Source organism: Protobothrops mucrosquamatus, unplaced genomic scaffold (assembly GCF_001527695.2).
Source record: "Protobothrops mucrosquamatus isolate PMUCROS unplaced genomic scaffold, P.Mucros_1.0 scaffold3192, whole genome shotgun sequence".
Classification (NCBI taxonomy): domain Eukaryota; kingdom Metazoa; phylum Chordata; class Lepidosauria; order Squamata; family Viperidae; genus Protobothrops; species Protobothrops mucrosquamatus.
The window spans coordinates 68328-93347 of record NW_015389190.1 but is presented as its reverse complement, the minus strand read 5'-3'; the positions used below and the strand labels follow the sequence as shown (position 1 = coordinate 93347).

Below are 25020 nucleotides of genomic sequence, written 5' to 3'. Positions count from 1 at the left end.
GACTCCCTCTTCTTTATGGCAACCCCTGAGATATTGGAACACTGCTATCACTTTTTTCACATTATGTTCACTATTTTTTTTCTTCACAAAATAGTGGGACATTTTTTTTTATTCAAAAGCTTTATGATGAAATGGTACGTAATCGAAAGCTGTACGGTCTACTTTTTTTTACTACTTAACACCCCCCCCCCCGCTTGTCCGCTATTTTTTCGGAAGCAGACCTGGCAACCCTAAAGTTTACAGGTACTTCTTTAACCACTAGAGCCTCAAACTTGCTGAAAAATCGGTATTTCGTGGCTGAATTGGATAAACCATGATTATCTTCGGATCCGTTTCCTTGGCTATTGGATCTGCGGCGATCTTAGAGCCCTGCTGTAGAGAGTATCGGACACGAATCAGTTTTGGTAATCTGGCTTCCTCTGGGTTTTAGCCGTAGAAAAGTATAAAAAACAAAAATTTGGATAAAGGCACGGTATGGGTTTGTTTTGCAACATATCCACCCCTTGCAGACTCTGCCCATAATCCTTTCCTGCTGTGATGTATTTGTTCTGCCTACTCTGCCCAGAAACATCCAACAAGATAACAACTACTTGCCCATCCTCTCAGTAGAAAGCTCCTTGTTTGCAAACACATGCTCATGTTATCTACTTCACATCTGTGCTTTATTTTATACTGGCTTTCCCTAATCTGATGTCTTTTTCGAATTTCTTGACACTGCAGGCTGTTGGTAGGTTTAATCCAGCATCTCCAAAGAGCATCAAACTGGTCTACATCTCTTTACCCTTGTTTCTCTTGCCTGCTAAAACTTCAGCTGTATGCATTTCTTCATGGAGTGATACATTTGTAGATTCAGTTTGCTCTGTGGATACTTGTTCCTGCTCACTTAGAGGATTGGGACTGCTGAACCAAGTAGAAACCACAATTCTCAACCCCTTTAACAGAAAGTACTCTAAGGATGTACCTTCTCTAAGTTTGTGCCCATTCTTCAAAAGTTGTGTGGCTGGATGCTAGTGTGTTATATATATATATTTCTTGGGAAGTAATCATGCTCAAATGGGTTCTTGAATAATGATTCAAAGGATCATATGGCACATGTGTCTAGGATTTACTTTTTAAAAACTCCCTAGACTATATAAGCAGAGATATTTAAGACACAACAGTCACCTTCTTGGTAAAAAGAAAAGAAAAAAATATTACACTGCAGTAATAAAACATTTACAACCCCACCCCTAAATTTGCAACTCAAAGAAAATTGAGTCTTCCTCCCATTCCCAGTACTGTTAATTTGTTTTTAAAGTTCTGCTCCTGCTTTGATAGTAACAGTTTGAAGTATCAACTTGCCAGGTTTTACAGAGTAGCTATCCTTGCACATATGACCTCTGTTACATAAATGGTAGGTTATCATTCAAATTGTTCAGCTCTACCTACGCATGCACAAGCAGCAGAGCAACTGGTTTCCTGTTTTTAACTTTCCATTTTCAATTAACTATAAAGACTTACTGTATACAGAGCTAAATTCATAGTAGCTAATATTCAGTTATAGTTAGGGAAAGTAAGGTTAATTTTAACAATGATTCTGGCTTCTTTCCCATCATACTTGAAACAACCTGAGGACCTAGTTTGAACATAGAACTATATAAATTCTGAGCACTTTTACCTCTTGTATGCCTTTCCAACAATACATTCTCCAGTCAGCCTGGAGAATGTGAGTTTCAGGTGGGAAAATGCATCAGGGTGTAATATATCAATTAAACCTAGTTGATAAATCTAGATTAAAGATATATGCAAAAAAAATTCAGCTGGGACAAGTCATTGGTAAAAGTTGATGGAGGCAATACAGGTAGTTTTTAGTTAATGACCACTCATTTGGCAGCCATTTAAATTTATGTTGGCACAAAATGAGTGGTATTTATGATGACCAGTCTTTGAAATTCTGGCCCGTGCAGCTTCCTCACAGTCACACAGCAATAGCAATAGCTAGCAAGAAGTTGGAAGTCACAACCAAATGAGGTCCTCACTAACAACCCATGATGAGTCACTTAATGACAGCAACCAGGGACTGCTGGAACTACCATGGCTAAGTGATGTCACATGACCTTGTACTTTATGATCACATCACTTAGCAATGGGAATTACAGTCCCAGTTATCATTGGTAAGCTAGGACTACCTTTATAAAACTATATGGCAAAAAGCAAGGCACAAATGAAGCCTACGTTTAGTATTTCTAAGTCCTGACAGTATATTGGCATGAATTATAGCATAAGAGAAGGTTAATAACACTAATTGGTTAATATAGTTCTGTTAAGATATATTTAGATAGATAGATAGATAGATAGATAGATAGATAGATAGATAGATAGATAGATAGATAGATAGATAGATAGATAGATAGATAGATAGATGTGTGTGCGTAGATAGATAGATAGATAGATAGATAGATAGATAGAGATAGATAGATAGATAGATAGATAGATAGATAGATAGATAGATAGATAGATAGATAGATAGCTGAACACACACACACGCACACACATATAAATTTAGATTTTGCTGACAAAGAGTTAAAGTTTTGCAAGGCAAAAGCTATCATAACAGTAGACCAGGTGCTCTACTCAGACCGGTTTCACCGGAAAACACTATATATATATAATTGTGTCTATTGGAGTATTTCATATGATTTATTTGGGCATAAAGTTTAGGGAATATTTTGCACAGATACATAAAATAATTACTTCCTGTGTATGTATATGGAGTTTTCTATCCAAAGTGTACTTTTCAGATAATTTAAAATGGCTCTAACCTTTCTGGTGCTTTACCCTCAAAATCTCCCACCAGTGTGAATGATGCTAAACAAATGAAATGTGGGCTCTATGTAAACCATGCTCTAAATATATTTAAAATTATGCCATGAGACTAATTTCTTGAAAACTATACTCTTCCCCCCCTTTTTTTTCCTTAACTTTTATAGGCTGAATTAACAATATTGAGATTTCTTTTACAGGAATCTTCCTTCTTCTAATGCACTTAAGTATTGGGACTGCTCTGAAGATCACCTTAAACTACTCTTAGGTGATTTTTGTTGTGGACCCTGGTATACATTTGTTAGAATGTCTTGACACACAAGGTGTAACTCGGGTACAAGTTTCCTGGTGTTTACTGAAATTAGATGGCTCCAAATCCTTTCCACAAAACTGAAATAATTAAGAAACTTGGTTAAAAGCAGGTGATTTTAAAGAGAGGTGTGTCCTATGACTGAGTTTAAAAACTAAAGTTTTTTAAAGCTTCAATTTACCCGTTGCTTATCAACCATTCAAAGTTATAAAAGACCCCCCCAAAGGTACTTATGACCCAATTCCAAAGTTCCATTTTCCCCCGCCCCCCCCAGTCACATGACTACATTTTGGGCATTCAGCAACAGCCCCACATGTGCAGCTGTCTGCAGCATCTCATGGTCATGTGATCATGCTTTTCAACGTTCCCCCCCCCCAAAAGGTATCTATTTCCAGTTTTGGGCAAAAATGCCCCATAATTAACCACGACCTTGCTTAATGACCATGGATTTACTTAACCGTGGTAATTCACTTAACAACTGCCACAAAAAAGATTGTAAAATCGGGACGGTAATGTGGTTGCCCCACTTTACAATCATTCTTTTTCGCCGAGCCCTGAAGGCCCATCTATTCCGTGCGGCCGGCCTGGCATAGTTTGATTATGTTTCAGTGGGGGGTTTTTTACGGGTGTATTTTTAGAACAGGCCTGTTATTTAATTCGATTTTAAAACAAACTATTTATTTATTATTGTGGTTTTTAGTATCGCCTGTTCACCGCCCTGAGTCCCGCAAGGGAGATAGGGCGGTATATAAATTTAATAAATAAAATAAAATAAATAAATTCTAACTTGCGAGCATAATGGGCAGGCTCCATTATGGCCATGTTGAGGACTACCTATATATCTAAAGTGGAAATATCTAATATGAAGGTTCAAAGAAACATCCCAAAATAGATCAGATTTCTGCATTTTAGGCCACAATTTTAACATTGGATTCGCCATTTATAGAATGCGTTCTCTCTCTTTTTGGTTTGATTTTGGGATCTGCCAAAACAAAACAAAGAATGCTCTTTTACAAAAAGAATTCTATCCTCAGAACGTTGTGCTTCTGAACTGGCTTTCCCAGATGTGAGCAAGGTATGCTGCTTCACTTCAAGTGTTGCCCAGCATTTCAGCCCACTCATCTCCAATGGCCAGAACTGAGTAGAGCTGATGGGAATTGGTGTGCAATAATACCTGCTAGAAGTCAGCAGTTCTTAGTGAAAAAAAAATGATGGTCATGCTAGCAAAAGGGCAGCTAATTTGCCTTAAGAGTAACGAGTGGCACTCTATTCCATCCAGGTATAGCGTGACACAAAGTATTGTGCAGTATGACATGTACCCTTATTGATATGATTAAGACACCTAGAGCAGTGGTTCTCAACCTGTGGGTCGGGACCCCATTTGGGGTCAATTGACCATTTCACGGGGGTCGCCAAGCAAGGCTGTCCGCCATTTTTTTGTCCGCCATTTTTTTTGTCCGCCATTTTACCCCCCTTTTCCGGCGGGTGCCTTACCTCCCTTGGGCTGGGCCAGCTGGTGGTCGGCCTGCTCCGTCTCTGCCGCTTGCCAGCTACGCCTCGGCCGGCACAGGGGGCGGAACCACGCATGCGCGGCGCTCCCAGGCAGGGAAAGTCCTCGACTTACGACCGGTTGGGTAGTCCTCGACTTACGACTGGTTTAGTCCTTGACTTACGACCGGTTTAATCCTTGACTTACGACCGGTTTAGTCCTTGACTTACGACCGGTTGGGGTCGCGGCATTAAAAAGGTTGAGAACCACTGACCTAGAGTCACCTCCAGGCAACATGTGTATTGTATAAGTTTACTAAATAAATAAAATGAATGTTTCTTGCATGTTTCATCTTCAGCAGACCAAGCAAGCAAGGTATCATGGATTTCAGAAGTACCCGTGTTTCCCTCAAAATAAGACCGGGTCTTATTTTTGCTCCAAAAGACGCATTAGGGGTTATTTTCTGGTTAGGTCTTATTTTCGGGGAAATATGATACTAAATGCGTCTGTATGGCTGAGGATCTTAACTGGGGCATATTTTGGGGGTCGGGCTTATATTACAAGCATCCTGAAAAATCCTGCTAGGGCTTATTTTCCAGTTAGGTATGTATCATGTAATCAAAATCATTTACACTGCAATCTACTACTTCGTTCGGTTAAATGGAGCTAGTAATACGTCAAAAGAGATTTTAAAAAGTACTTCGCTCTTCAGGAATGATCAAGGATAGATTTAAAATACTGGATTGGAGCGCTGAATATCAAAACATGAAAAGCAGTTGAATAGTTTTAAAACGAATTCTTAATAAAGAATAAAAAAGACCATATTACTAATGATCTTGTTTAGGCAATTAGTCTGTGTTAATCAATATACGAAACAACGTCACGCAAGTCCTTGACCCAAACTGTTCTGTAACATTTTGGAACAAGTTTTAGGCCTGTTAATCTTTTTCTAGAAGATACTTCATTTTGAGAAATACTGCATTTTGGTAAGAACAGGATGGTCACAGATTGTCGGAGTTTTCGCAATCAGAAAATTTGGCAGTTAATCAGCATGGTTAAGATTTCTTTGGAACTGGACAGATTTTTTTTACGGAAAAAAAAGGAAGGTTTATACTCTTTGATTGTGGGCTTAGTGTTTCACTTTCCTGACCTTGAAAAATAACAATGTAACATCTTCTCAAAAGATTTCTCATGTTTTTACAAAATATCCAGTCTTTTTGAAAAATCATTTTTTTCGTAAGTTCACTTAAGGTTACTTACAGAGATTTGTTCCCCATGATGTTCAGAAAAAAAAAATATATGCAACATTATGGTTTATTATACCTCTACAAGAAACAATAGTGACATTAACATTTTAAAATGCTAATTTAAAGTAATCCTATCTGAACTTTGTGAATGGCTTGAAATGGAAGATAATTTGCAAGTGTGGTTTGCATTTGTTTACTTTATTAGGTCTATTGTAGTGTGGAAAATTGTGACTAAGAAAAATCCATTGTGTAAAGGATCTGTTGGGACATGGTGCAAGGTTTTGGTAGGCCTAATTTTTTTTTCTACTGGGATGAGCGTTATTTCAAGATAAGTAGTTAGTTTCCCTTGGAATACAAAATGAATAGGTACAATAGACCTAATAAGCTAAACAAATGCATTTGTATCACCAAATATAGACTAAGGATATGGTCCTTAGAATATAAACTTTGCCTACCTCTGTCTGTATCTATCTATCTACCTACCTACCTACCTACCTATCTACCTACCTACCTACCTACCTACCTACCTACCTATCTATCTANAATACGTCAAAAGAGATTTTAAAAAGTACTTCGCTCTTCAGGAATGATCAAGGATAGATTTAAAATACTGGATTGGAGCGCTGAATATCAAAACATGAAAAGCAGTTGAATAGTTTTAAAACGAATTCTTAATAAAGAATAAAAAAGACCATATTACTAATGATCTTGTTTAGGCAATTAGTCTGTGTTAATCAATATATGAAACAACGTCATGCAAGTCCTTGACCCAAACTGTTCTGTAACATTTTGGAACAAGTTTTAGGCCTGTTAATCTTTTTCTAGAAGATACTTCATTTTGAGAAATACTGCATTTTGGCAAGAACAGGATGGTCACAGATTGTCGGAGTTTTCGCAATCAGAAAATTTGGCAGTTAATCAGCATGGTTAAGATTTCTTTGGAACTGGACAGATTTTTTTTACGGAAAGAAAAGGAAGGTTTATACTCTTTGATTGTGGGCTTAGTGTTTCACTTTCCTGACCTTGAAAAATAACAATGTAACATCTTCTCAAAAGATTTCTCATGTTTTTACAAAATATCCAGTCTTTTTGAAAAATCATTTTTTTCGTAAGTTCACTTAAGGTTACTTACAGAGATTTGTTCCCCACGATGTTCAGAAAAAAAATATATATGCAACATTACGGTTTATTATACCTCTACAAGAAACAATAGTGACATTAACATTTTAAAATGCTAATTTAAAGTAATCCTATCTGAACTTTGTGAATGGCTTGAAATGGAAGATAATTTGCAAGCGTGGTTTGCATTTGTTTAGTTTATTAGGTCTATTGTAGTGTGGAAAATTGTGACTAAGAAAAATCCATTGTGTAAAGGATCTGTTGGGACATGGTGCAAGGTTTTGGTAGGCCTAATTTTTTTTTCGACTGGGATGAGCGTTATTTCAAGATAAGTAGTTAGTTTCCCTTGGAATACAAAATGAATAGGTACAATAGACCTAATAAGCTAAACAAATGCATTTGTATCACCAAATATAGACTAAGGATATGGTCCTTAGAATATAAACTTTGCCTACCTCTGTCTGTATCTACCTACCTACCTATCTATCATCTATCTATTTACCTATCTACCCACCTACCCATCTATCTATCTATCTATCTATCTATCTATCTATCTATCTATCTATCTATCTATCTATCTATCTATCTATCTACCTATCTACCTATCTATCTATCTATCTATCTATCTACCCACCTATCTATCTACCTATCTACCCACCTACCCATCTATCTATCTATCTATCTATCTATCTATCTATCTATCTATCTATCTATCTATCTATCTATCTATCTATCTATCTATCTATCTATCTATCTACCTACCTATCTACCTATCTACCTATCTATCTACCCACCTATCTATCTACCTATCTACCTACCTACCTACCTACCTACCTACACACCCACCCACCTATCTATCTATCTATCTATCTATCTATCTATCTAATCAATTGAGGCTGCTTATGGTGATCAGAGTCTCTGTTTGCTCAATGAAGGTCTGTCTATAAATTAACCAGAAGTTGCATCTACAATAGAATAAGGGGCAAATCTGAAATATCTGTCATTATTAACCACGTATCAGTTCAATTTACACAGTAGAAGAAGCTTAAGCTTAAACAGAGTACACAGAAAATAATGTTAAACGAAAATAACCTTCTCAAGTTTTAAAGCATATTGGATAGGCAACAACATGCTTCTCTTAACAAACTTAATGCCACAGCCTTTCCTGTTTCAAATGGAGTGTCAATAATGGAGAACATGTATAGCTCAGGGATGAAATGCTGGAACATGGTATTTGGTGATGGCTTTTTTTTTTGGGGGGGGGGGCAAATATTTCATTACCAAACATGGTAAACTGGTGATGTTATCTAGTTTGGCTGTGACACATTTGCAAGAATTGAAAACCGAGTTCAGGTAACCCCCCCAAATCCCAACCAACTGTGCGTGTGCTAATTAGGTTAACAGGTAAAATGAGTACTTTAATTATCTGAAAGGATGTCCCATGTCCCACTTTTGGCACCCCTGTTTTAAATAAAACAATTTATTTAAACAAGAAAGAAAGCAGATTCACTGTCAATTCAGTACCTAAACTGCTTGGATAAAGGTCTCTGATTCTTATTAGCAACATCCATTGTTCTTAAAAAGTATTACTTTGTTTTGTAACTAATAATACTAAAGCACAGAATTGGGAGAGGGAGTCAAGAATCCATTTTTAAAAAGCATTCGGACAAATAAAATGTAGTTAAATAGCTTTGTAGTTAGAAAACAACTTTTAAAATTAAAACCTCCTGCAAAATTGAGGGGGAAATACATTTTCAGATTTGAAAACAAAGTTTTCAATAAAATTTATCTTCAGTATAGCTTACATATATTTTTTTCTAAAATGATGGCTGAGCTATCATAGCATCCTCTTTTATTAAACACATGTTTTGTGGTTTCTGATTCATATAGACCTTATGACTTGAGTTATTTGCTAGTTTCTTTTGCTTAGCAGAGTCAAACAGTTCTATTTCTGGGAGAATTACACGAGCAGTCAAGAGTTTTACATTTTTATATCTCATTTCTATGTCTAATTATACTTCTACTTGCCCAGAACACATACGGCTTCTTGATTCAGTGGGTCTTACTGCCCTGTAAGTATAAGATTGCAGCTCATATTTATATCTTGGGGCACATTTTACTATGTGTTTCATAACAGGTCCTTGAAGTTACTGAAATAAGAGAGTGGCAGCACCTGAAAGTTGAACTTAACTCTCTTCTATTGGACATTTCAGCAATTCATTTGCTGATGTTTTACTCTTTGCCCAACACCCTTAATAAAGTAAAAATATTAAACAAACCTGTTGCAGGAGGGGAAGGGCAGCGTCCAGTGGTTTTCTTCTGATATCCTGCACCTCTTCCTGTTTGTAAAACCTCTCTAAAAATGTTGTTCGGTTTTTAATAACAGACTGCAAGCCCTCAGATACACATCTTTGTGATTGCATTGTTGTATTCTCCGACATGCTTTTCTTAAATTGAATAGGTGAGGGTTCTGCATGAGAAAAACAGTATAATTATTTATTTAGTTTTGTCAAGAAATTGATACACTCTGATTGATTCTAATGTCAATCTAATCTTATCTATCTCTATCTGTCTATCTATCCATCCATCCATCCATCTATCTACAGATATAGATTGCATTGGCTTGCTTGGGGCATTCTTCCAATCTTTTGGATATTTTGCCCCAAAGAAACTTTTATATCTCTGCAAACAAGCCTTTCAAGCCAGAGCACATTCAAAATTTTGGAAACATATTATGGCCATCATGATAAAAGCACCAAGTCAGGAGAAGGCAAAGTGCTAAAGTTGTTCCTTGCAACCTACATATTTGTCTTTTTTACTGAATAGGGAGGCGTCTTTCAAAGTGCACTGGATTATAGAGAAATACTGTGGGGTTCAGAGATTTTTTTTAAAAAAAATATAGACTAAAGGCTGCATGATGCCAGCTTCCAGTTTATTATTATTTTATTACAAATTCCCAAAGAGATATTGTACCCTGGGGTAGTCCCTTCCTTCCCTTCCCTTCCCTTCCCTTCCCTCTCCCTTTTGGAGGGAAGGGAAACCTGCTAGTGAACCAGGAGTGATCTCTGAAAAAATATTCATACTCATGGATCCATCCGAATATAATTGCAGGCAGCAAAGTGTTCTGTCTCTCCATAATCTCTGAAGATAAGTAGTGGACATTAGTGCTATTTTATGCCCTTTGGGCAAATAAACATGCAACAAGTTTCTTACAGATAGTCCTCCAACCATTCATTTAGGGATGGTGGAAGTTGTCACATCACTGAAAAAAGGGACTTAAAAATGGTCCTCACACTTAAGGACTGTCAGAGCATCCCCAGGGTCACATGATCAAAATTTGGACACTTGGCAACTGTATGCAGTTACAGCATCTAAGAATCATGTGACTGGCCATTTCTGACCTTCCCAGATGAGCTTCCAACAAGCAAAGTCAACGGGAGAAGCCAATTGTCTTAATGGCTGCATGATTAACAACTGCAGGAATTCGCTTAGCAACCATGGCCAAAAAAAGGTCGTAAAATCAGGTACAACTTCCTTAACAACTGCTTTGCTCAGCAACAGAAATTCTGTTCTCAGTTGTAGTTGTAAGTCAAGGATTACTTACATATTGAAACACACATTGGGTTGCTTATCTCTTCACAGTAGATTCCGTGGAACATTCACACACCGAATGCAGAGATTCTTTTCAGTCCCCATGAATTCAAAGCACCAAATATAAACGAATGGATTGCCTGGGCAATTAGTCATTATTTTATATCTTTTACACATCTACCCAATGATACAGTGAAAAATTGTTACCTTCTTCAGAGACTTTCCTCTTGACCCTCAGTGGTGTTGGGTCTGTAATAACTTCTGTAAGCATCTCTTTAAAAAGACAGTAAATATTTATTGGCAATGTGCTATTAAAATTTGGGGTGCAAGATGAATACATTTGCTCATAGGTTAATTTAACTGGCTTAATTCACACTTCTGGAACTAAAATAAGCAGGAACACAGCTCATTTTTTTGTTTTACATTTCTCTAAACTTTGTAGAAGTTTCTTCAGTGATCATTGCCTGGGTCATCAATATAGATGCAGAGCTGCATGCACGCTGGTCAAATCTTTTCCTCTTTCAGTGAAAGCCTATGTAAATATACCCTGGATATCTTTCCAATTGTTTAGCTCCTGCTAATAAGACACACACACACACACCCCAAAAATTCATTCATTAATGTTAGATAAAGACTATTTATCTATGCTCTGATCTTTTAACCTCTCTGTGTGATTTTGTGTATAATTGCAAGAGCCGTGAGTTTCTCTAAGCAGCTTCTCTGAGCATTTGAAAATTAAAACTATATGCTCAAGAAGCATATATGGAGTTTCATTTGACATGAAAAAAAACCTCCATGTCCTTACAATGTGTAGAGAACTTGGGAAGGGCATATTACACCCCTCAAAAAAGTGGCAGTGTGCCATGCGTGGCAATTCTAGACAACGCCCATGAAAAAGTGGCACAGGGCAGGTGTTTAAATCCTGAAATTAAATAAAAAGTAATAAGATGTCAATATTCGGATGAGAATGATGAACTCTCATGACATTTTGATCACCTCTCTATATATTCTATATATCTGTTCTGTCTGCCTATCTGTATCAATGCAATATGGTGTAGTGATGATGGTGCTGGAGTAGGGAGAATTCCTCCCTTGATCACACTATTCAGCTGGGTGATTAGCATACCAGGGGTCCCCAACCTTTCTGACTTGTGGACCACCGGTGGCGGGAGAAAGAGGGGAAGGTTCTGTGTGAGTGGTGATTGAGCGCACATGCACAGTTCCATTTGCACAAGCAGCAGGCACGCACACACCCTGCTCACACAAATGGAGCTTTGCACATGCATGCTCGCCCACTGCTTGCGCAGCCCAGTTCTGAATAGGGCCCAGGGATTGGGGACTCCTGCCTTAAACTATGAAATCAAAAATATTTGGTCAAGATGCACTGGTCTAATGTGATATAGTCCATAATCTTCATTGAAAAGGTCTTCATCCATAGGGGATGAAAAGGATAATAATAATGATCACCAACAAGGATATTTTGGTGCTTGAGATTTTGTGTATGATTTTATTACCGTGCCTTCCATCTAAATAGGGCATTTTCCTTATTTCGCCTCTATCCTATCCATCTCACTGCCTTAGCTCCAGATGATGGTGTTCTTAGGACCAACAAGACGCAATGGCTGAAGTCACATTTTGCTAACCAGGTTTTCAAAGCATGTTTTGTGGAATCCACATATGCTATGCTAAATGCAGTTTGACTCAAACAACGCTAAGCCATTCGAACCCAGTCAGTTTCTGATAATTAAACTGTGATTTGCAGAATGCTACAAGTAGTTGAGTGGAGTTAGAGTGGTAGGTTAATTAAAAATACTACTTAATCTGAAATTCAAGTAAATGATCATTAACTCAGTCCTATATTTTACAATTTTAGGCAGCCGTATGCAACAAATAATTAAAATACATCCCTTCATTCCTCCTAAACCAGTAGTAGTCTTGCTAGCTACCAGTATAGGTACTTTTCGTCCCACTGTTGAAAGATTCTGGAGCACTGGGGAACTACCAGAGGACTAGAAAAGAGCTGATGTGGTTCCCATCTTCAAAAAAAAAAAAGGGGGGGGGGACAGATCCAAGAAACTTTTGACCAATCAGCCTGACATCAATACCTGGGAAGATACTGGAAAAGATAATCAAGCAACAGATCTGCAAACACCTAGAAGCAAGCAAAGTTATAATCAGAAGCCTACATGGGTTTGTCTATGAAAAACAGACCATGCCAAACAAATCTTATTTCATTCTCTGACAAAGTGACTAAATTCATGGACCAGTGAAATGCAGTGGACATAGTACACATGGATTTCAGCAAAGCATTTGACAAAGTAGACACAACTTCTTGGTAAGCTAAAAAGTGTGGGATGGACAGCATCACCATCAGTTGGATTTGAAACTGGCTGACAAATCGCATCCAATGTGTGGTCCTCGATGAAAATATATCTGTGTGGAAGGAAGTAATCGGTGGAATACCCCAAGGTTCTGTTTTAGGCCCAGTACTCTTCAACGTCTTCAGAAACGATTTAGATGAGGGAATAGAAGGGGAACTCATCAAATTTGCAGACGACATTAAACAGGCAGGAATAGCCAACATTCCAGAAGATAGGATCTAGATCCAGATGGATTTCAACAGACTTGATCACTAGGCCCTATCTAACAAAATGAAATTCAGTGTAGAGAAAAGTAAGGTTTTACACTTAGGCAAGAAATGTCAAATGTACAGGTATAGATTAGGTGAAACCTGGCTGAATAGCAGTGACTGAGAGAGGGATCTTGGAGTCCTGGTGGACAATCACTTAAATATGAGCCAGCACTGTGTGTCAGCAGCCAAAAAAGCCAACATAATCCTAGGTTGTATTAACACAGAGATAGAATCAAGATCATGTGAAGTACCGGTATTAGTACCGCTTTATAAAGCCTTAGTAAGACTACACTTAGACTATTGCATCTAATTTTGGTCACCATATTATAACAAAGATGTAGAGACTCTGGAAATAGTGCAGAAAAGAGCAACAGTGATGATTAAGGGGCTGGAGGCTAAATCATGAACAATTGCAGGAATTGGGATTGTCTAGTCTAGTGAAAAGGAGGACTAGGGTGACATGATAGCACTTTTCCAATATTTGAAGGGCTGCCACAGAGAAGAGGGGGGGTGTCAACCTATTCTCCAAAGCACCAGAAGGCAAGACAAGATGGATGGATGGAAACTAATCAAGGAGAGAAGCAATCTAGAACTAAGAAATTTCCTAACAGAGAGAACAACCAGTGGAACAGCTTGCCTTCAGAACTTGTGGATGCTCCATCACTGGAGGCTTTTAAGAAGAGACTGGACAGCCACTTGTCTGAAATGATATATGGTCTCCTGCTTGTGCTGGGGGTTGGACTAGAGCAGGCATGTCAAACTCGTGACCTCGCGTGATGTATCACAACTTTTCCCCCAGTACCGGCAATGGGGTGGGCGCAGTTTTGGCGTGATGCATCTGGTCCATGGGGCCGGCAGTTTGACATGCCTGGACTAGAAGATCTCCAAATCCTTTCCAATTCTATTATTCTGTTATCTGAAAAACAAAAGCTAATCTCAAGGGTTTAACCAGCTGCCCTCCATAGTGATCAGATGGGCCTCTTTTACATAAGAATAGATGGTATGTGTCTTTTAACTGCCTGGCAACAAGAACAAAATGTAATCTGAGGGCCAGGACCTTTTGTAGGCTTATTTATAACATCAAATCCAAACATAAGTTTCAACTGCAATCAAATTAATTCGTGCTAGGAATTTATCAGCCATGTTGATATATAGATCTCTGTAAAAACAAGGGTGGGGCCCAATGGGGAGTCATACTCGGCAGGAAGGGGGAAGAGAGAGCGGGCATATAATCTTGTGACCTACTCCTGATTACTAACATAAATAAGTTGCTTGTTTTATATGCAACACCCATCCTGTGATTTTCTTTGGAGATGAGGATTATTAACTCTGAATGTCAAGGCTTAGATGAAATTTGTTACCATCGTGATATAGCCATAGCTTTGATAAGGCATTTCTTCTAATATTCAAGCTATTGCTTCTGTGATGTTATTAGTATTTTAATGCCAAATTGGTTCTATCCCTGCATGTAAACATACCTGAGGGCTGGTTCCTCAAAATGCAGTCAATTTCATCGTAAAATCTCATCTTCCTGCTTGGGCTACCAAGCTGATTGTTTTCTTTCTGCACCGCTCGATACTCGTATTTTAAGTTCTTGTATTTTGTACGACACTGTTTCCAGTCTCTGTCTATTCCAACTTTCATTAGCCTTCTGGCAATCTCCTCAAATATTTCTTTATTTCTTGTTGCTCCTTCAAGCATTTGTTGTATTTCTTCATCTGACCATATATTTATCAGAGCTCTGACTTCATTGTCGCACCAGTGCTTTCCTGCTCCTGTGTCATTGACTGTAATAACTCTAAAGTGATTCTGGGCTTCATCCAAGGTCATCTGATTGTCTGAAGATTCAAAATTAAACAACTGAAACAAATGTATTTCACATAATAAAGGCATATTGTTGCATTTCCCCCTATAAGCTATTAGATAAAATGATTTAATGGGTGCTTAACTAGGAAAAGATCTAAACAAAAAAATAGAATATTATATAAAGAAATTAGGGCCCTGACTGCTCTTTAGAAGGCCAGATCCTGCAGTTGAAACTCAAATATTTGGCCACCTAATGAGAAGGAAGGACTCACTGGAGAAGAACCTGATGCTGGGAAAGACTGAGGGACATAGAAGAAGGGGACGACAGAGAATGAGGTGGCTGGATGGAGTCACTGAAGTAGTAGGAGTGAGCTTAAATGGACTCCAGAAGATGGTAGAGGACAGGAAGGCCTGGAGGAACATTGTCCATGGGGTCGCGATGGGTCGGACATGACTTCACAACTAATAACAACAACCACTTCAGATATAATCCTATAACTTCTTAAAACTACTACACAATCCTGGAAAAGTTGTTGTAGCCAGGTGGTGTGTCCATATTTTTTGACATCCCTTTTTATTAGAAAGTATTAGCTACAGAAAAACAGTTTTAAAGAGCAGTTTGGCAGTTCGATTCTCACCGGCTCAAGGTTGACTCAGTCTTCCATCATTCCAAGGTCTGTAAAATGAGGACCCAGGTTGTTGGGGGCAATAGGCTGACTCTAAATTGCTTAGAGAGGGCTGTAAAGCACTGTGAAGCAGTATGTAAGTCTAAATGCTATTGCTATGGCTATGGTAAATTTTCAGAGACGTTGTAAAATATGCTGCTTTGAACAGGGTATTGGATTAGATGACATCTAAGGTCATTCCAAATCTATGTTTCCGTTATTCTGTGAACTTGCTTTGTTCTGTACTGTAGTTTGGTTTAGAAAACAGAACAAGATCTAAGGAATTAAATTTAGATTAAAGCTTAGATATCAGGCTCTTGACTGCACAATCCCATACATATTTACTCAGATGCAAGTTCTTGCAGAAAAGAGGGCTGTTTCCTGGCAAGTAAGTTTTAAATGTCAGAGTATAGTTAGAGGGTTTAATAACTTAAAATAGATATACTTTCATTTAGGAATGATGTAGTAACCGATTTGGAAGCATTTCAAATCACATTAATATATCACTGTCTCCTGATTGTAGGTCAGCATACTGCATATGCCTCCTACTTGGTAGGATATGAGAAAGGGTCTAAACTGCAGATCGTGCTTTACCTAGGATAGCATTGATGTACTTGGGCTCACAACACTGTATTTGTGGCATGTATGGTCTTCTGAAAGCTGATTAAAATTTGGCTTTTTTGAAAAGCTTTGGGAGACTCATTAGATGTGGGGTGTTTTTTTGTTTTTGTCAACAGATAGTTTGATGTTCTTTTTGTAGACTCTTCAGTAGGAACACCTTCCGAATTTTATAAATACAGTAAATAAAATGTGACCAAAGTGACTGGTACTGTCGCTACAGTTAGCAGAAAGTGCTATAGGTGGCATATAAGAGATATGACTAAGGTTGTTAACCCAATCTACTTCTCTCTTACTAAAAAGCCTCACCTGACCAAAACTAAGGCAGGTGGAAAAGGTCAATATCTCTGGTCTCATCTAACATTAGTGTAAGACAAATTGCAATTTAGGTAGGTAGGTAGGTAGGTAGGTAGGTAGATAGATGATAGATAGATAGATAGATAGATAGATAGATAGATAGATAGATAGATAGATAGATAGATAGATAGATAGATAGATAGATAGATAGATAGATAGATAGATTGGATGGATGGATGGATGGATGGATGGATGGATGGATGGATGGATGGATGGATGGATGGATGGATGGATGGATGGAATGTAAGAGGCGTGAATCCTCATTCCTCAAAGGCTTATTGAAACAGGTTTGATGGCTCTGTGGAAAGCCTTGTGTTATCTGAAGGCAAAGTCTTCCAAAACAGGGGGACTGCTACAGAGAAAGATGGCCACTTTGTCTATGTCCCTTTGATATCTGGGAATCCCTAACCCTTTCCCTGTTGAAACCCTACAGTCATTGCAGCAAGTAGGGAATGACCATGGTGGCCACTTTTGTGACCGCTTCCATTTTACACCAATGGTGGTTACCAAGTCATCTTCAAAAGACAGGGCCATGTACAACATGTCACGTGTCACAGTTAGGATGTACTGTGGTAAGAGCATGAGTCCCTATTACCATGCCCAATTGGCCCACCGCTATGAGCTAAGCAAGAGCCTCCTAGCTGTGGCTTCCATTTGCCATTCAAGCAGGAGCTCCGATTCTCAGAGGATCATCAAGTACTGAACCTCGTTCTGTAGAGAGAGGGCAACCCCATCCAGAGCCACAATTCATGAAAAAATAATATTTTTCTTTATCTTCTTCTCCCATTGCTGATTAGAAGCAAAGAAAAAGTTTACCTGTTCCAGGTGCCTGCTTATGCACTGAGAATCCAGATGTATCCTCTGAGATTGTGCTGACTGAATCATCATCTGTCAAAATAACCCAATTGTTCATTATAATGTTGCATGTCTTATATGTTAATCTCTAATTAAACTTACTAAAGCTGAAGCAATATAGGAAACTGCTCCTCCCATTGCTATGTTCTGCAGCTTCATATGAGTTGTTTCTTGGTCTGTAGACTTCAACTGTTATATAACACTTATTGGATGTGCTGGATTCACTTAATAACCACGTGGTGCGCTTAACCAATGTTGTGCTTCACTTAAGGCCCTTCATAAAATGTTCATATAATCTCATCGGGTCACAGGGTATCTTAATTTACAACTGCAAACAACTTTCAAACAATATTTTGGGTTCTACTGTGGTTGTAAGTTGAGGACTGTTTTTACATTGTAAATGTGTGGAGCCAGTGGAAACACTATTTGATAGAGCCAGATCACACACACACAAAAATAATAATCAGTTAATGTCCTGTTTCCGTAACTGGCAATATGATGCTACAAGTTGAGAGTCATTGTCATCCAACAAAACTTATGTTTTTGATGGGGAGATAGTTGCACCTGTTGGGGAGTGTTTATTATAGCTTTATATTTGCAAATTTAGTAAATTTGCAACAGGTCACAGCCTGGAAATAATTTACCTGGTTTTATATAACCCTAATAAATTAATATTTATCCTGACATAGTTGAGAAGAGTATGCCTGTTACAAGATTGTTCTGCCTGTTTCAAGATATTGACCAAAACAGAAGCTCCAAACCAGTATATGTTATAGTAAGCTTTTGATAGTTAGGGATGATTCTAAATATGCTTACACCCATACCTTTTTCTTCATATTTATAGCATTGGTAAATAGTAAAATCTTTGAAGTGTTGATTGCATTGTACAGTTTGGATGAATTATTGCATCATCACAACATTTTCATATCTAAAAACATCATGTTGCCAAATAAAGTTGTAACCCTAAATTGGGAAAAACAGCGAGTCTCACCCCCAATACTGGTATATTATTAATAAAGACTAGTAGTATGACTCTAGTCCATAACACTGAAAGAATCTTTTTTACTCCTCAATATTCCTTCTCTGGTAAGCAAAATTAACTTCCCAGAATGCATAGCTAGTGAGGTTTATTATTTTTGTAACTCTTTTTCTGAACTTGGCATCTTCTTTTAGTTCTGCTGACTGGGAATTCTGGGCTTTGCAGATCCAACGCAGCTGAAAGGTACCAAATTGTGAAAACTATTCCATTTTATGATGTAACATATTTTCATTTATTCTTCCTGTTTTTATAGTTTCTAATCCAGGATGCATCTCATCCAAAGTCATTTATATGTTCTGTTCCAGTGACATATACTTGGAAGTCTGCTTAGTTAAGTATAGGAGGGTTTGCAGTCTTGATTTTCTTGTCTCTTCAGGCATTCTAAATGAGTAACTGTTCCACAAGTTCACTTACTAATTGCTAATTAGAATGCAGTTTGGTAAATTATGCTGCTACTGAATAGGCAGTAGAATACTTCTGTGTTAACGTTCAGAGAGCATGGAGCACAAGGGTGGGTAACTATGACCCCCTTTATGATTTGTGGATTTCAACTTGGCTGAAATGGCTCAGGAATTCTGGAAGTTGAAACCCACAGGTCTTAAGGGATGGGCTGTGTAGAGCAGGAGCCCCCACCCCTGGTCCATGGATGGGCATCGACCTGTGGCCCGCCAGGAACTGGGCCATGCAAGCAAGCGAAGCCCCATCTGCACACGTGCGGGATGCGGGCAGCAAACAAAACCACGGTCCCCCACCAGTCCATGGGAAAACCACTCTTCACTGAACCAGTCCTCAATGCCCAAAAGGTTGGGGGCGCTGGTCTAGGGGACCCCCAGTGGTTTGTGGACCATTGAACTGCCTAACCCTGTTCTACATCAAGACCAGGGTTCCACATTTGCTGGAATAGGTTCTCAAATCACATACTGACACCAAGAGACTTGGGACCTACTGAACTTTCAAATCCTTCCTCTGCACCTGCAAGGGTTATTACTTATTCCTTGTGCAAAACATTACCTTAAATCAGTGGCTTTCGACTGTTTTTACTAGGGACAGACATCTATTTTCCATATGAAACCCCGTAGGAAAGATTATAACTGGAAAAGGTGATTTAATGGAAATAGTTAAACAGCTTTCTCTCACACACAGAAACACTGTTCTTCTGTTTTGTTATTGTAAAATATTGAGGCTACTGTTTATTTTTTTTTAAAAGGACAGAATGGCTGAGGTTTCATTTCAGGAATGAAATATATAATTTGGTAAGGATAAAAATTACTTTTCCAATTGCCATTTCTGGACAATTAAATTGACTTGGTGAAAACGTGCTGCTATTCAACGTGCTGCTATTGAATAAAGCCTTGGAGCCTATTGAAACTGCTACTAACTGAAGGGAGGGGGGGAGAAACTGCATTTGGGAAAAACAAGGCAAACTCACTTTTTTGTCTACATCTGAATTCAGATGGATTCCATAATGTTTTATTTGTATAACTTTGTCCTAATTTCGAAAGGATTTTGGACACAAAAAGAAGAAAATAGCAACTTGAGCACAACAACCCCTGCAAATTGACCAGTCACTTAACGGGCATTTAAAGTTATCACAGAGTTCAAAAAAGCTACTTACAGCTCTTCCTTGAAGTTACAACTATTCTCTCCTCCAGTCACGTTATTGCATTTTGATAACCAGCTTGCTTTTGCAACCAGTTGCAGTGTCTTACAGTCACATGACTAAATTGGCCAGTTTCCGGCAAAAAACACTTATTGGATGTGCTGGATTCACTTAATAACCACGTGATGCACTTAACCAATGTTGTGGTTCACTTAAGGCCCTTCATAAAATGTTCATATAATCTCATCGGGCCACAAGGTATCTTAATTTACAACTGCAAACAACTTTCAAACAATATTTTGGGTTCTATTGTGGTTGTAAGTTGAGGACTGTTTTTACATTGTAAGTGTGTGGAGTAAGTGGAAACACTATTTGATAGACCCAGATCACACACACACACAAATAATAATCAGTTAATGTCCTGTTTCCGTAACTGGCAATATGATGCTACAAGTTGAGAGTCATTGTCATCCAACAAAACTTGTGTTTTTGATGGGGAGATAGTTGCACCTGTTGGGGAGTGTTTATTATAGCTTTATATTTGCAAATTTAGTAAATTTGCAACAGGTCACAGCCTGGAAATAATTTACCTGGTTTTTATATATGCTATCCAATACTCCCCCCCCACTTTTTTTCCAAATAAACAATTCTGATTTTTATTTATTTGATATTGTATTTAATTCTTTTCTCCAAAATCATCCACAGAACAGACCATTGAGGTCCATGGAACTTTAAATAAAATGAAGGTTGTAATATGAATTATAAGCAGTTAGCATATTTTTTTAAAGTGATCTTGTAGAACTACAGTGGAAGTAAATTCCATTATTGGCTATGGAAGCCAAGGAATGCAAGTTGGCTGTGGAAGAAATGTGAATTGTGCCAACATTGGAAACATCTTAGCAACAGTAAAGTTATCTTGGCAGTTTCTCTAGTATTTAGCAACTGGGCTAAGGCCTATAGTTTCAAATAAATCATGTAGAGTCTTGAAGGCTGGTACTTGATTTGGCTTGTTTTTTTCCCTTTAGACTATATTGATAGTTGGAAACTCAAAGGAAGTCTTTGAGTGAGGCTCAGGGCCAGAAAATGCCCATGAAAAAAATATCTCGTATCTCTCTCCTTTCTTTGGAAGACACAGTTCTCTTGTCTGTGACTCTTGCTCTTTCTTGACAATGGTTCAGCTTTCCTTGCTATCGTTCTTTTTCCATGCGAAATTTCCAAATGTTGCCAAATTGCAAACATTGCAGCTGGAACAAACTATTCCAAGTTGCATAACATTTATGTAAACAGCTTTTTGCATTGCATAATTGATTTCAGATGTTTTTGGCATGGGATCATACCACTTAATATTGTTGTTTTATAAGACATCAGATCTTCTTGAGCCAATATGAAGCACAGTGGTTGTAGCAGTGCTTGATACAATCATGGTAAAGATACCGGTAGTGTTTGGAGGATTGGCTTATGACAGTGGTGGCGAACCTATGGCACACGTGCCAGAGGCGGCACACAGAGCCCTCTCTGATGGCACATGCGCCACCACCGCCAACAGCAGGCCGCACTGCCGTTTGGAGCAGGAGCCCTGCCCAGCACAAAGGAGGCGAAGCGGTTGACTAGCAAGCTTGAGTAGAGGTGGTAGAGCAGAGGTCACCAACCATTCTCGATTGGTGGACTGGAAGAAAAGGGAGGGGGAAGCATTTTACATACATGCATGCGCGAACAGGGCCGCGAGCACGCACATGCTGCAAATGGGGCAGAGCTAGTGCCTGCGTGACACTAGCCCTGCCCCATTCTTGTGTGGTGCAGCGCCTTGTATCTGCACCTCACGGCGCAGTGGTGGCCGTTTTTGTGCCTTGCAGCACACTGGCCCATTTTTGCGCCCCTGGTTTTTGCGTGTCAGAGGCAGCACTCAGAGGCGCCTCCCTGCCCCCCCCCAGGGCACCACAATGTTGATGCGGCCCTGGCACTTTGCGATAAATAAGTGGGTTTTGGGTTGCAGTTTGGGCACTCAGTCTCTAAAGGGTTTGCCATCACTGGCTTATGATATCATTCCATGGGGCCAATGCTTCCTTCTGCCTAGAGAGGAGTGGGTAAACCTAGGACTCTCCAAAGATTGCTAAAACACTCACTGCCAGTATGACTAAGAATGCTGGGCATTGAAATTCACAAACATCTGCAGAGTCTTTTGTTACCCACCTCTAATCTGGATATCACTTTCAACAGTTCTGGACCACTAAATATATAATCTCCCTTCCCAAACTGCAGCTTGCAAAGAATTGTAGCATGCAAATATTAGAGCTTTCAAAATTTTGGAATAAACATTTCATTGAGATGTCAGACAATGTATGGCGTGAACACCTGATTACCTACAGTAAATAGACAGCAGGGATTACCTTGTTGTCATTTTTCTGCTTAATTTGGCTGCTTAAATTATCACTTGTGCCATTCACTGAGCTATTTTTCAGGCACAGATCAATTTTCTCATTCATCCAGCTAACTCTCATTGATTATAAAGAGGTGGAGGCTTAGGTGTTAAACAGGGTCTAGAGCCAGGGAATATGAAAACGCTCCAGCAGACCAACTGATAGACTTCTTCAGACTGCAGGACCACACTGAATCAGACTCAGGTGCATTAATGCATAAAACAGTCAATTGTACTTGCGAGTTCAGGTGAGCTGTTTTATCAAGTGAAATTTATAATTTAGGCTCGAAGTTTAATGAAGTTTAAAACTAGCATATGCTATAGGTCAGACATGTCAAACTCGTGACGTCGCGCAACGTATCGGGACAGTTTTGCCATTGCCGGCAATGGGGTGGGTGCGGCTTCTGCGTGACGCATCTGGTCTACAGGCCGGCAGTTTGACACCCCTGCTATAGGTAGAGAGAGCTTTGCTTTTGTGTCAGCATTTTACTTCCAGATATCTTTTTTTTTTTTAAGGGGGAAACAGTAAAAAGTAAAAAATCAAACTAATGTTCTGATGTGATCACCTCCTGACCTCATTCCATGGGGTGGTTTCAAAGTGGGAAGATCATCTCTTGCCATTGATGCAACTTAAATGTTCCAAAGGGCACAGTGGATTCACGTCAGAAATAGGAATAGCGCAGTCCCTGGCATTTCTCATGCTTGTGCAATAATGTGTATTAAACTGATGAAATTTAAGTAACGTTCTCAAGTGCTTTCAACTACTGCAGTGACGGCTTTTTTGATATCAGCAATGCTGTGACATGTGCTTTTATGCCAGAATTTGACTCAGGCACATTGCTATATTAGAAAATAGGCAGTTCCCAATTCAACCTTTTTTTTTTGAAGGATAAAAACTATTCATGTAAGACAGTGGTTCTCAACCTTTTTAATGCCGCGACCCCCAACCGGTCGTAAGTCAAGGACTAAACCGGTCATAAGTCGAGGACTAAACCGGTTGTAAGTCGAGGACTACCCAACCGGTCGTAAGTCGAGGACTTTCCCTGCCCGGGAGCGCTGCGCATGCGTGGTTCCACCCCCTGCACCGGCCAAGGCGTAGCTGGCAAGCGGCAGAGACGGAGCAGGCCGACCACCAGCTGGCCCAGCTCAAGGGAGGTAAGGCACCCGCCGGAAAAGGGGAAAAACTTGCGGACAGCCTTGCTTGGCGACCCCCGTGAAATGGTCGATCGACCCCAAATGGGGTCGCGACCCATAGGTTGAGAACCGCTGATGTAAGATAACTTTTCAGATCCATGAGCTTTACCCAGCATTACTCTGACAGAAAAGATATAATAAGCTTGGCCTGAAATTGTTGTTATTTCTGCAATGCTCCCTTTTGTTCCCTTTCCCTGAAATGCTTCTTAAGCACTTTTCAAGCAACGGAATGTGTAAATTGAACTTTATGCAATTAGCCATTTTCAGATAAATTTTACATTCCAGGAATAATACCACCATTTTTACAGAAAGAAATTCAGTTGCAACATTAACATGATACTTTACTGTTCGTAGTATTTTGTATCAGAATATTTTACTCCATTCATGAGATCTGATGATATTTTGATCTTTCGTGGATGCTCTACTGTATTCCATCTATGGAAGCAAATCTACCTATACTTCATAAAGCTTTTTATCATTTTTATATGAATTATTTGGAGTCCTAGATGCTTGTCCCTAAAAAATGGACCTGTTTATAAGTGCTGAGCTTATGATTTTTTCTGCAATGATAATTGCTTGGTTTATGGAGACATGAAAATTATCAGACTCTCAGATCTGAAAATAGAGAAAAGACTAAAGTGTTAACTAAAAACCTTACAGAAAAACAAAAAAAATCAATTTTCAGAAAAAACAGGTCTTCAAATAGTCAAAAAAGTTAAGTACTTGGGAATCTACCTCTAACAGCAAGATGTGCAACAATAAAAGAAGATAATTACGCAAAACTATTAAATAGACTTGGAAAAATGGAAAAACCTACAACTTTCAATGCTGGGGAGAATAGCAACAGTGAAGATGAATATTTTACTAAAAATACTCTTTTTGTTTCAAACAATTCCTATAAAAGTGGGAGGAAACTTCTGTGATGAACTAAGCAAATCAATACTGAAATTTATTTGGCAAGAAAAAAAAGGTAGGATAAAATTGAAAATGCTTCAAGAAGGTAAAGAAAATGGAGGATTTGGACTGCCAGACTGGAATCTATATTACCAAGCAACCGTTCTAACGTGACTAAAAGAGTGGATATCCGGAGGATCTGGTCCATGACTCGGCGGAAAATCAGGCGGCGGCTTGGGAGACAACTGCCGCCGCTGCATTAGACCGAGTCGTGCCCTTGCGGCCTCTGACCCGGCCTAGATCTCGACTGGCTCCCTGGTTTACCGGGGAGCTGAGAGAGATGAAACGCCGGAAAAGACGCCTAGAGAGCCGTTGGAGGGCCAGCC

General features: G+C 38.9%; 1 protein-coding gene across 1 annotated transcript in view; it reads left to right on the top strand.

The window, feature by feature from the left end:
• PPAT (phosphoribosyl pyrophosphate amidotransferase) overlaps positions 1-25020 on the top strand; it is a 77866-nt gene that overhangs the window by 900 nt on the left and 51946 nt on the right. The gene's annotated exons all lie outside the window — the stretch shown is intronic.